The sequence below is a fragment of the Eublepharis macularius genome, chromosome 9, assembly GCF_028583425.1.
Source record: "Eublepharis macularius isolate TG4126 chromosome 9, MPM_Emac_v1.0, whole genome shotgun sequence".
Lineage (NCBI taxonomy): Eukaryota > Metazoa > Chordata > Lepidosauria > Squamata > Eublepharidae > Eublepharis > Eublepharis macularius.
The window spans coordinates 57,781,135-57,794,069 of record NC_072798.1 but is presented as its reverse complement, the minus strand read 5'-3'; positions in this window follow the sequence as shown (position 1 = coordinate 57,794,069).

The window sequence follows — 12,935 nt, the reverse complement described above, 5'->3', positions numbered from 1 at the left end:
CCACATGGCATTCAAAGCAATGAACAATGTTCAGCTTAATGTGAAGCTTGGAGCTGACAGATTACCATTTGAGAATGATTGTCTGAGTTATTTTTAAGTTCAGATATGAAAATTGGAGCATTTTTTTCTTGGCAATGACTCACTTTGAGAAGCAGCGACAAAAACATCACACTCACATCATCACCTTTTATATGTTATCTATAATCCATTATAAGTCTCAACAGCTTCAAGTTTTAATGCTATAATAATTACACCCCCTTTCATGGAATTTACATTACATTATATCCTTGCCCAACATACAAGAAATGCATTTTTTAAGGCTACTGCCTTAACAGGGTAAGTTGCAGAAATGTAGTATAAAGGGAAGTGAACTCTCATCAGAGAAAAACAACAACTCTATGAACTGAATACAAAGCATTTTCTAAGGGATTTTATTTTATCCATCAGTACAGAATGCTCTTATTATGGCAGCATGTCTGGACTGATTGCTGAGATTTCAGGACTTTGAATGGTGTCTGATACTTTAGTCAGTCACAATCAGTACTTTATTTCCCTGCAACATGAGACTTAACTTGCATTCATGAATAGGGGTGTGCATAACAAAAAAAGGAGCCGAAAATACTCCATGCTTGCACTGCTTTGCCAGAAAGTTTCCTGCCATTGTATGTGCCCAGCTGCCATCACTTGCCTTTTTTGGCATCTATCGTTGTGTGAGTTTTCATGTGCTTGAGGAGAAAATCATTGGATCAATGGTTTTTTGGATAATGCAGTTTTTGGTTAAGCATGAATAGAGACTCATTTTCCCAACTCCCCCCCCCCCCGACAAAGAATGGTATGTACATGTTTGTGCAGCTGCTCAGCACTTGCCTTGATGCATGCCTTCCCCAAGCATTCTTTGGGGTCCATAAACATGGAATCTCATTGTTGCATGCTCTCAAACTCGGTAGGCTGAAGATTTAGAGGGAGGACTGTGTTCTGTGCAATTTTGGTGCCGTTACATGTAAAAACATCTGCCCCAGAGCTTTGTTTTTCCACCTTCTCTTGAAAAGAACAGTGTGTGTTTGTGCATGTGCAGCCAATGGGCCAAAACTCATGAAAACAAAAAAACCAAACAACTCATATCCTAGCCAGCTCCACCCCACCCAGAACAGTAAGGGAACAGTCATCTTCAGGGGCAGGTAGCTGGCAGGCAGGAGGCAGAGAGAGAGAGAGAGAGAGAGAGAGAGAGAGAGAGAGAGAGAGAGAGAGAGAGAGAGATCAATGGTTAATTGAGCAATGTTAAGTAATCATGGGAGCCAGTCTACTCAGGACCATCATTGAGCCTCCCACCAGCCCCCTGCAAATCGTGAGACTATTTAGGGCTGTTATGAGCTGTCCCACGACATCTCACCTGTCCATTTCCCTCCCTCTTTGTATGGAAGGGGCAGAAATGTGGAAGCAGCCATCTATAATTCTGTGTATACGCTTTTAATTGGTGGTTTTTTTCTGTTTTATTGTATTGTATTTTATCCAATTGTGGAATTGTATTTTAAGATTGCTGTACCCCATCCTGAGCCTGCTTGCGGGGAGGGCAGGCTAAACACTGAATAAACTATAACCTAAAGTAACTCCCATTTTATCCAGCAGATCTCACCCCCCAGAAAGCGTTCTTATGGACTTCCGGTTTGGGATCCATGGAGGTCTAACGCAGCTCTAAGTGCAGAGCTGACCGGGCTGCCGTTTCAGCGGCCGGAGGGGCACAAATAGCCCCCGGCCACCTGCTCTCAGGCGGAGAACAGGCAAAGAATGCTCAAAGACCTCAGGGCGCGTTGATCTCGGGCGAGGGGGGGTTCTGCGCTAAGGATTCTCTCTCGACCCTTGAGGTCCCACCCTTTGACAGGTCGGCATAGATCTCTGCGACAGACCCGGGGCCAGTGCGGCTGGCATAAGACCTTCGTGCCCAAGCTTCAACAGGGGGAAAACAAACGGAAAGAGAACTTAAGATTGAAGCAGTGATTACAACCCAGAAAGACGTTTGAAAAGGTAAAGATCACTATCTCCTGAATTGGGATGGATTGTTAAAAGTAACGAAGTTTTAAAAGGACTTTTTAAACTGCAACAGACTTACTATAAGGAGGGGGAAACCCGGCAAGAAATAGATTCCAAAAAGGACTAAGTAAAAAGAAGTAATTTCAGAAAAGAGACATTTGTTTATCATACCTGTGGTTGAGAATCGATAGCAGGCTGTGGGAAAACTTCTACCATCGCGAGAGCTGCAGCGGAGAGTCGGGAAACAGGAAGTACGTAATAGTGATAGAGTCGCCAGAAGGAGACGGCCCCTACTGGAAGACAGGAAGAAGGGCATCGCCATTTTTGAACAGGGAAGGGCTTTGGCTTCAGCAAGGGCGGAAGTAGGACATCTTGGATTACAAAAGGGTACAGAGAAACCATAGAGAAAAGACGCCCGACATTTTGGATTTTTGAAGCGATTTTTGTTCATTTAAAGGACCGGGACTTTTAAATTAATTAAAAGGACTACCAATTTGGACGCCACGGAGCTAAGAAAACGTGCAGACTCGTGGGAGCGAGGTAAATCAAGCCCCACGATGTCGAAGAAAGAGTGGCAAGCAGCCATAGAGAACTTGGACAAAAAATTTTGTGAAATGCTAAAGGAGCTTAAAGAAACAAAATTGGAGTTGGTGAAAGAAGTCAAAGATGTCAAAGAGACAGTTAAAAATGAGCTGGCAGAAGTAAAAAAGGGAATGGAGACGATACAAACCGACCTGCAGGCAGCGCAGCAAAAAGTTAACGATGTGGAGAAGGCGATGGACAACCTTACAGAGACGCAGCGAACGGACATGAGAGTAATGAGGGGAAGAATGGCAGTTGCGGAGAGTAAATATATGGAAAAGCAGCTGAGGTTTCGAGGTTTGTTGGAAGTAGAAGGAAAGACAGCACAAGAACAGGTGACTGAAGTGTTAGCTGAATACCTGGAAAAGGAGGAGGAGGAGGTTGTGGCTTTCCTAGATGTGGTGTACCGAATAAATTCCAGATTTGCGACCCAGAGAAAGGTACCAAGGGATGTGATAGTGCAATTTACGACAAGGAATGTAAGGGAAATGATAGTGACTAAGCAATTTCAAGATCCATTGATAGTTGATGGCAAGACAATTATCATCATGAAGGAGTTACCCAGATCGGTGCTCTTGGACCGGAAAAAATACAAAGTGTTAGTCCAGACTTTGAAAGACATGAAAGTAAGATACAGATGGGAATTACCGGAAGGGATATCTTTTGAATTTGGAGGGGTAAGAAAGCGCATCAGATCTGAATTGGAAATGGAAAGGTTCATGATGGACAATGAAAAAGACTTACCAACAACAAGGCTTTGAATATGGAGTGCAAAGTTTTATCGTGGAATGTAAATGGACTTAACTCACCTAATAAGCGAAAAAGTATTTTCCACTGGCTATTAAAACAGAAATGTGATATAGTTTGCTTACAAGAGACTCATATTAGAAATCAGGATGTAAAATACCTTAAAGTAAGTAAATTGGGCATTGAATTTGTAGCGGCCTCAAAAAAGAAAAAAAGGGGAGTGGTACTATATATAAAAGAAGAGCTGCAACCAAAGGTGATAATTAGAGATGGGGAAGCCAGATTTATAGCAGTGGAATGCATTTGGAACTTAAAGAAAGTGTTGGTGATTGGAATATATGCGCCTAATGGAGCTAAAGAGTGCTTTTTTGAGGATTTAAAGAAGCAACTAGATGAACTTTCATATGATCAGATAATACTTGCAGGAGACTTCAATGGAGTTACGAATTTGGAACAAGACAAGAAATCAGCCACTACACAAAAGAAAAGAGGATTATTACCAAAGACTTTTTTTGGATTAATGCAACAGGAAGCGTTGGAAGATGTGTGGAGAACGCAGAATCCCACAATCAGACAGTATACCTTTTTCTCTGCAAGACACTCTACCTTATCGCGTATTGATATGATCTGGGCCTCAAAGGACTTAGTACTTTGGACTAAGGAAGTAGAAATAATGCCTATGGTAGACTCAGATCATAACCCAATTATGTGGAAATTTGGAAAAAGAACTAAGAGAAAAGGATGGAGAATAAATGAGGATTTGTTGCAAGAGGGAGAAAATATGGAAATGTTGAGAAGGGAGACTAAATTCTTCATACAGTACAACATGAATCAAGAAGTACCAACCAACAAGGTATGGGACACGTACAAGGCAGTAATCAGAGGTGTATTAATGGACTTAAATGGAAGACTCCGAAGGAAAAAAGAGGAGAAGAGACAGGAGATTATGGAAAAAATAAAAGCCAAAGAAATCCAGTTGAAGAAAAGACCAGGGAAAAAGAAAATATATCAGGACATTAAAATCCTTCAGGAGCAGTTGACGGCCATGAATAATAAAGAATTGGAATGGAATCTGAAAAGACTGAATCAAAAGTCGTTTGAAGGGGCGAACAAACCTGGGAAATTTTTGGCATGGCAATTGAAGAAAAGAAAGGAGAAAAAGATAATAAATAAAATATGTGATGACAATAAAGTACACCTGGAACAGGTCGCTATTAGCAGAGCCTTTTATAAATTTTACGCTAAATTGTATGATAAGAAAGAAGTGAATAAAGATGCGATAGCCGCATATCTGGAGAAAATGAAGCTGCCAGTAATGTCCGAGGAGTGGAGAGTTAAACTAAACAGTGAAGTAACAGAAGAAGAGATAAGGAAGGCAATACAGTCAACAAACTTGGGAAAAACGCCAGGGCCTGATGGACTCACAGCTAAGTTTTACAAGGCAATGGCCAATGAACTGGTACCGTTTTTAAAAGAGGTGATCAATGGTGTTATGAGGGACCAAAGGATCCCAGATACCTGGAGTGAAGCAAATATATCATTGATCCCCAAAGAAGGACAGGACTTGACCAATGTTAAAAACTACAGACCTATCTCTTTACTTAATAATGACTACAAGATTTTTGCAAAGATCTTGGCGGAGAGAATAAAGGGGTGGCTAGCCGAAGTTATTGGAGAAGAACAAGCAGGCTTTTTACCAAATAGACAAATCAGAGACAACCTAAGGACAGTCATAAACGTTATAGAATACTATGACAGGCGATGTGATAAGGAGGTTGGTTTCTTTTTTGTAGACGCTGAAAAAGCATTTGACAATTTGAACTGGGACTTTATGTTTGCCACCATGGAACAGCTACAAATGGGGGAAAGGTTCATAAGAGCAGTGAGAGAAATTTATAGAGACCAGAGTGCAGCACTTGTGGTGAATGACGAGCTGACTAAAAAACTGATTATCGGAAAGGGTACAAGACAAGGTTGCCCGCTATCCCCATTGTTGTTTATTTTGGTTCTTGAAATTTTGATGATGCAGATTAGAGAAGATAATGCAATCCGTGGTATAAAGATAAAAGACTTTTCCTATAAGGTCAGAGCGTTTGCAGATGATATAATGTTAATTGTGGAAGATCCAATTGAAAACATGCCTAAGGTAATAGAAAAAATAAAAGAGTTTGGAGACTTGGCAGGTTTCTATGTAAACAAAAAGAAATCAAAGATTTTATGTAAGAATATGATTAAACAAAAGCAACAGTTATTAACGGAAATAACAGACTGTGAGGTAACAAGTAAGGTGAAGTACTTGGGAATTGAATTGACTGCAAAAAATATAGATCTATTCAAGAATAACTATGAGAAATTATGGACTCAAATAGAGCATGATTTGATCAAATGGAATAGGCTGAACTTGTCATGGTTGGGAAGAATTGCAGTAATCAAGATGAACGTGTTACCAAGAGTTATGTTTCTGTTACAGACGATACCAATCATTAGGGACTCCAAGCAATTTGATAAATGGCAGAGGAAAATATCAGAGTTTGTGTGGGCAGGCAGGAAGCCTCGAGTGAAAATGAAAGTGTTACAGGATGCAAAAGAAAGAGGGGGAATGCAACTGCCCAACTTGAGACTTTATTATGATGCAATCTGTCTGGTATGGTTGAAGGATTGGATCACATTGAAAAATCGCAAACTGCTGGCCTTAGAGGGATACAAAAAATTATTTGGATGGCATGCATACCTATGGTATGATAAAGTAAAAGCAGATTCTATGTTCCTGCATCACTATATTCGGAGAAGCCTCTTCACAATTTGGAAGAAGTACAAAGAATACCTACAAGAAGGAATTCCCTCCTGGGTGGTTCCATATGAAGTAATAGATCCAAGAACGGTCAATAATGAACAACAGTGTTTAACGTATAAGGAGATAACTCAAATAGAATCCTTTAAAATAAGAATAAGAACGCAACAAGAGATGTCTCCAAACTACGACTGGTTTCAATATAGACAAGTTAGAGATCTTTATTACTCAGACTGTGCGAAGGGAGGGATAAGGATGGAAGACTCAGAATTAGAGAAAGTAATTTTACAAGAAGACCAAAAGGAAATTTCTAAGGTCTACAAAGTGTTGTTAAAATGGTATACTGAAGATGAGACAGTTAAAGTGCAAATGGTGAAGTGGGCTATAAACTTTAACAAAGAAATAACAATGGAGGCGTGGGAATACTTGTGGAAACATACATTGAAAATCACGACATGTACCAATATTAAAGAGAATATTTACAAAATGATTTACCGTTGGTATCTGACGCCAAAGAAGATTGCGCTAGGGAACTCGAATATGTCTAATAAATGCTGGAAATGTAAAAAACATGAGGGATCAATGTATCATATGTGGTGGACTTGCGAGGTAGCTAGGCAGTACTGGGGGGAAATAATAAGAGTAATGAGTGAGATTTTACAATTTCAAGTTAACAAGAACCCAGAACTCCTGCTACTGAACTTGGGAATGGAAGACATCCCAGCACAACATAGGACATTGATATTCTATATGACGGCAGCAGCCAGACTTTTGTATGCGCAGAAGTGGAAAGTACAAGAAGTGCCAACTACTGAGGACTGGATTTACAAATTGCTGTACATGGCGGAGATGGACAAAATGACAAGAAAACTGAGAGACCTTGATCCAGGGCAGTTTAACACGGACTGGGGAAAGCTGAAACAATATTTGGTGAAAAAATGGGAGGTGGGAGGAGAACTGTGGCAGTTTGAAAATTATTGAGGTACACAGGAGGAGAGAAGTGACTATACCGAGGGGGTGGAGAGTTAATGGAAAAATTCTAAGCAACTTTATATGATTTTTAATTATTATATTAAGTAGCAATAGCGTTGATACTATGAGAATTAATGGGATAGAAATTAACTAATCTATATTTTTTGGAAAGATAACCGTATAACATAGAGTGAATATATACATACATACGTAAATTCAAAGATAGGTCTAATTGTTAGACTTATGGTATATGTATAGATAAAGAACAACATATAGAACAGAAGCCTAAGCAAATGACAATAAGTGTGTATAATAAGTATGTGTATAGAAGTATTGGAATTGATGTATAAAGGGGGGCAAATTGTTTGTCCCATATTGAAGAAAATAGAAGGAGTAAGATAAAACACAGGTTATCAAAATGAATATTATTAGTAGTTTTAATGAAGAAGATAGATTAAGAGGATTTTATTTATATGACAATTTATATGACAATTTATATGTGAAAGGAAGTGGAAATAGTGCTTAGAAGAATCTGAAAGTATATTATAATAAACAAATAAAATAAATATGAAGGAGTAGAGCGAAAGTGGATAGGGGGTTGGAAAACTGTTGGAAGTCAATAAAAAGGGGGGGGAAGGGAGGGGGTTAGAATTAGAAAAAATTAAAGAATGTGATTATAATTGTTATTATATGTTTCTAATCCAATAAAAATTCTTAAAAAAAAAAAAAAAGAAAGCGTTCTTATGATTGCAGCCCATGTCTGGACTGTGGTACACAAGAGTGATTGTGGTAAATAGGGGTGTGTGAATTGATCCTGTCGTGTTTTGATTTAATGTAATCAACTGCTCCCAAAATATTTTGACAAGCATTAGAATTCCAAGAATCCCTAATGCAAATCACATTTGACCCAGTTACAGCTCTTGCCCCACTTACTGCTCTTACAGTACAGTCCTAAACAGAGTTACTTCAGTCTAAGCCTATTGAAATCAATCTTAAGATAGCACTGTTAGAGGTATAGAATCCTTCACAAAAGAGAGGAAAAAGGCACACATGGTGCAATCCTAAACAGGTTTACTCTAGTCCAACCCCACTGATGGTCTTAGATTGGAGCAAATCTGTTTAGGATTGCACTGTCACAGTAGTAAAACAGAAAAAGCACTGTGGGCCAGGCAAAACCAGAAGGGGTCCAACAGGGAGAGAAGTATAGACTCCCATAGCTTAGATGATTTACAGTCCCCAAGTATTAATCCAAGTTGGTATAGAACTTTTTCAAAGATAATAATCTGGACAGTCACAGTACAAATGAATATTAATTTTCTTGCCCATAGTGATATAGGGATGGGATGTTACTTTTCAGTCAGATTTTATAGAACTGAAGTTTTCTGATAAGACAAACCTACCAACAAACAAATGTTCTCATGTTAAGCAGGTTTTAGTAAAAAGTGCTTGCCTCTCTTCTGAAACTCATATTTGGCTCATGTTCCAGACAGGTGAGTACGAATGTCAGCATGCCATTATCTCACCACATAGGAGGTCATCCTAACAAGAGAAAAAAATCATCCAACGTTCTTCACTACTGGTTATAACTATATTACATAAGGATTTGTGTATGTTAAAGTTCTTGGCTGCCAGTTAATCAGCTTCACTGATATTCTTAGCTAGATTATGAATGCTGAACACAAGAAAGACAATATTTCCTGGCAATTGAATACTCATGCAGATGTCGTATGCTGTCAGGTATCACGTCTTGAATAAAATCCAATATTGTGACATAAATATTAAGAAACAAATGTATCAGAATTGTTCCATTTTAAATATAAAATAAACCCCCTTCATAATGGTGTCTCTGCTCTGCAATGTTGTGCAGAGAATTATTTGTAAAAAGAACATGCCTGGAGGTTTCTTTTTCCAAGAAGAAGAGCAGTTTTTAAAATAATCCCAGATCTGAGGAGTTCCCAGAATGCAACAGGATTAAAATAGACATGAAAGCAAACTTTATATTACAGTATGAAATGAAGATGTGGAGGCCTGTTTGCTGAAATAGGTTAGAATATAGAGGACGGATTTACAATGTGGTATGGTAAGAATAAACACACATCTTTAAAGCAGATCTGTGGGAGATGTATTCAAACACAAACTGAATAGCTTCTTGGGCCAGTGTATGGTGCATCAAACATAATTCAGGTATAGTAGAAGAAACTGGTTCAGATCTATGCCAAGTCACAAAGCTCTGTCTTTCAAAGTCAACTCAAATGTTATTTTTGCAGAACTATGACATCTCCTATGGAAGATCAAGATCAAATAATAATAAGTGAGATGGCGCACAAAGACAGTCAGAGTTTAGAGTTTTACTGAAAATATTTTCAAACAGAAAAACGTTCCAATACTGAAAGAACTTGCATTAAGGGTGGGGAGGGGGGAGTTATGACAGAGCTGGAAATGCATTTCTTTGAAGAAAAGTTTGTTATGTTGTCCAAGATAACTTCTAGAGATTGTCCCTTGGGAGGCGAAAACATTTTGGATAAATTAGCCATACCACTTGTAAATGAATCTGTGAACTAAGCTGAGACAGCATAAGGGCTTTTGATGCCCTAGATGCTATTGGCATCCTCCCAGATGCACATGGGCACACCACGGCCTGGGGGCACTCTGATTCTTGAGCCTCCATGAAGATGGAGGGAAGGAATGCATAGGACCTGGATCCCACCTCATTTTCTTTCCTCCCTTCTTTGTGGGGGTGGGATGGGGGAAGGCAGGTCGGGCAAGCCACCATGTTCTGAGCTGCTGTAAATCTGGAAGGAGGGAACGTGATGAGCTGGCTCCCATCCACTCTTCCTCCCTCTGTCCTTCCTGTGAGAAAGCAGACAGAGCAAGTAAGGCAACCCAAGTGTCAGTATTCAGGTTTGGGGCACCGCTTAGTGCTGCCGCATGCCCTGGCAAGCATCTTTTGGTACTCCTGGAGCTCCCGGCATCTAGCACCCTGGACAATTACCAAACACTGCCTAGTGGTCAGGATGCACCTGGAACTATGATCCACAAATTGGGTTGAATCCAGCTTAGCCCTTCCATGACTCCCCTCCCCTCCAGTGGCCTGGAGCGCCCATCGAATTCCTGTTTCTGGGGGGCCCCATGGCACTTTGGGATGCAGTGATAGATGGGAGCTGGGTTCTGCCTCTTTGTTGGATCCAAGCCAATATCTACACACATGTTCAGTGGATGAATTATAGTGGAAAGCATAGTGGAGGGCTTCTCAGCTCACCAATATAAAGTTTAGATCCTGTCCTTTATTTTGTTATGACTGATGGGTTTGGCATTTAGTATGGAAATTCTCTGCTCTCAACCTTCTTGATTTGCTAGGTTCCTTTCCATCTGCAAGATTTTTTTTAAAAGGAGCACAATATCTGATAGTTTCCTCCCCGCTTTCTGTTACTTTTATGCCCATATACCTATTTATTTTTTTATTTTTTTATATAATATTTGTATTCCACCCTCCCTGCAAGCGGGCTCAGGGTGGATAACAACCTTAAAATCATTTTAAAATGTTCCATATTAAAACATTAAAACATCATATAAAAATAGCAGCACTCTTTTGCCTGGCGACGGTAACACCTAGGACTGTGTTAACCTGAAGGTTGATACCTTGTTCCAGATAACCAAGATGAGAACATAGCAAATAGTCATGGCAGAAATAATTGGTGACCATATTTAAGTTTTACATAGGAATAATTAATATTTTAAATTCAAGAAATTTAAATAAAATTGCTATACATCGAAATAATTGCTACTTGTGTTTCAGTCTTTGAATTCTACTCTTCATATTTTTTTCCCTCTATAACTGAGTGCCTGTATGCAGGGCTTCACTTTGACCAAAATCCACATAGTCTCCACTTCCTCATGGATACTTTTTAAGACAAAATAAAACATCTGGAGTTCTAGTCACAGAACTCCCGCATCTGCATTGAAGTTCAAGTCTGAAGTTATTTTAATATTTTTTTTAAATAATAATCACACTGTCCCATAGATATTTGTATACATTTTTATAAATTTTTCAATCATTTAGAGTAGATGTTTGTACACTCAAAATATAGCAATCATGTGTTCCACATTTTTACCCTTGGATATTGAATTAATAAAACCACTTAAAGAAATATATGTATACATCGATCAACAATGACATACATCTATACTGTTCTGAGACTCTGTAAGGAGAGCATCAGTGCAGCTTTGATGTTGCAATGTAAGAGCATTTTTACTGATGAAAGATTCTTCTGCATATCAATTAATTCTAGCCCTAATAAGATTCCTTAATACATTAATTTACAAAACAGCTGCACAATAGAGAAATTGGTCCCTGATGAATTGGGTGACTCTTCCCAATTCTGTGCCCCAATAATCAGAATTATGACTTCAAGTAAAGGTTCTAATAATATCTAGGGATGCCAGGCCTCCCTCTATAGTGGGAAAGCACGCAGCATCCTGCCGCTTTGCCCACCCATGCGAATGGGGGGAGAAATAGAGTGTATACCAGTTTTCATTGGAAATAATGTTGTGAACACTCTAGGATTTACAAAACCTCTATAGAAAAACCATACTGTTTGTAAATTCTTGAACAACTAATGATATCACTTCTGGTTTTTACCAGAACTTACACCAGTGTGCCCCCAGAATGATACTGTGCCAAGCTCCACCGCCACATTTCTCCTGGAGGCTGCCGGCTGTGGCCTGACAACCATAATTATCCCTTAATCAGGTATCAGAACCTTAATGTGGAGACCAACATTTTCGGGACAAAATGGGCTGTATCTAGTGCACAAAAGCTTAAATTGGAATATATTTATGCTAAAATATCAAATTAATTAAAGTTTATGCAAGATGCTTGGTCATATTGCCACAATTCTCCTCTTTATTTTTGTGTAACAAACTACTTCTGTAGAATTATTACCAGTTTGGGGATAATATATAACAAGGAAGTCAACAGAGATTGAGGACACAGCATTTGGAAAATGTATAATTCAGAGTCTTTTTACATGCTGTAAGACATTGTCACCTTCAGAGCTGAAACTATGTGTGGCTGGTTTTGGGTGGGTAGCCTTGTTGGTCTGCAGTCAAAGAGCAAGATCCGAGCCCAATAGCACCTTAAATACTTACTAGATTTCCAAGGTATGAGACTTGTCCACTTACTTTCAGCAGGCTCAGGCAATTCATCCAATGTAAGAGAAATGATCTGCCCCCAATACTGTGCAAGTGCCTAAAGGTAGAGGTAAAGGTAGTCCCCTGTGCAAGTACCGAGTCATTACTGACCCATGGGGGACGTCACATCATGATGTTTTCTTGGCAGACTTTTTACGGGGTGGTTTGCCATTGCCTTCCCCAGTCATCTACACTTTACCCCCAGGAAACTGGGTACTCATTTTACCGATTGTGGAAGGATGGAAGGCTGAGTCAACCTTGAGCTGGCAACTTGAACCCAGCTTTCACCAGGATCAAACTCAGATCGTGAGCAGAGCTTGGACTGCACTACTGCAGCTTACCTACCAGACCCAAAATCACCCACTAGGAACTAGTAGGAAAGCTAGAGGCTTCTGCATTTATGCTGTGAAGACACTTTCCTATGCTACAGAATTTCAGTGGCATCTTAAAGACTAATGAAATTTATTTTAACATAGGGTTTTATGAGTGTGTTTACTTCCTCAGAGGCAATGAAAGAAAGAAAACAATTTGCCTCATTTTAACGCAGACAATTAGAGAATGCAATGGGAAAGGGAGAAATTGAGTGAAGAGGCACTTGGTATCATAAGTCAGGCATGGATCTCTA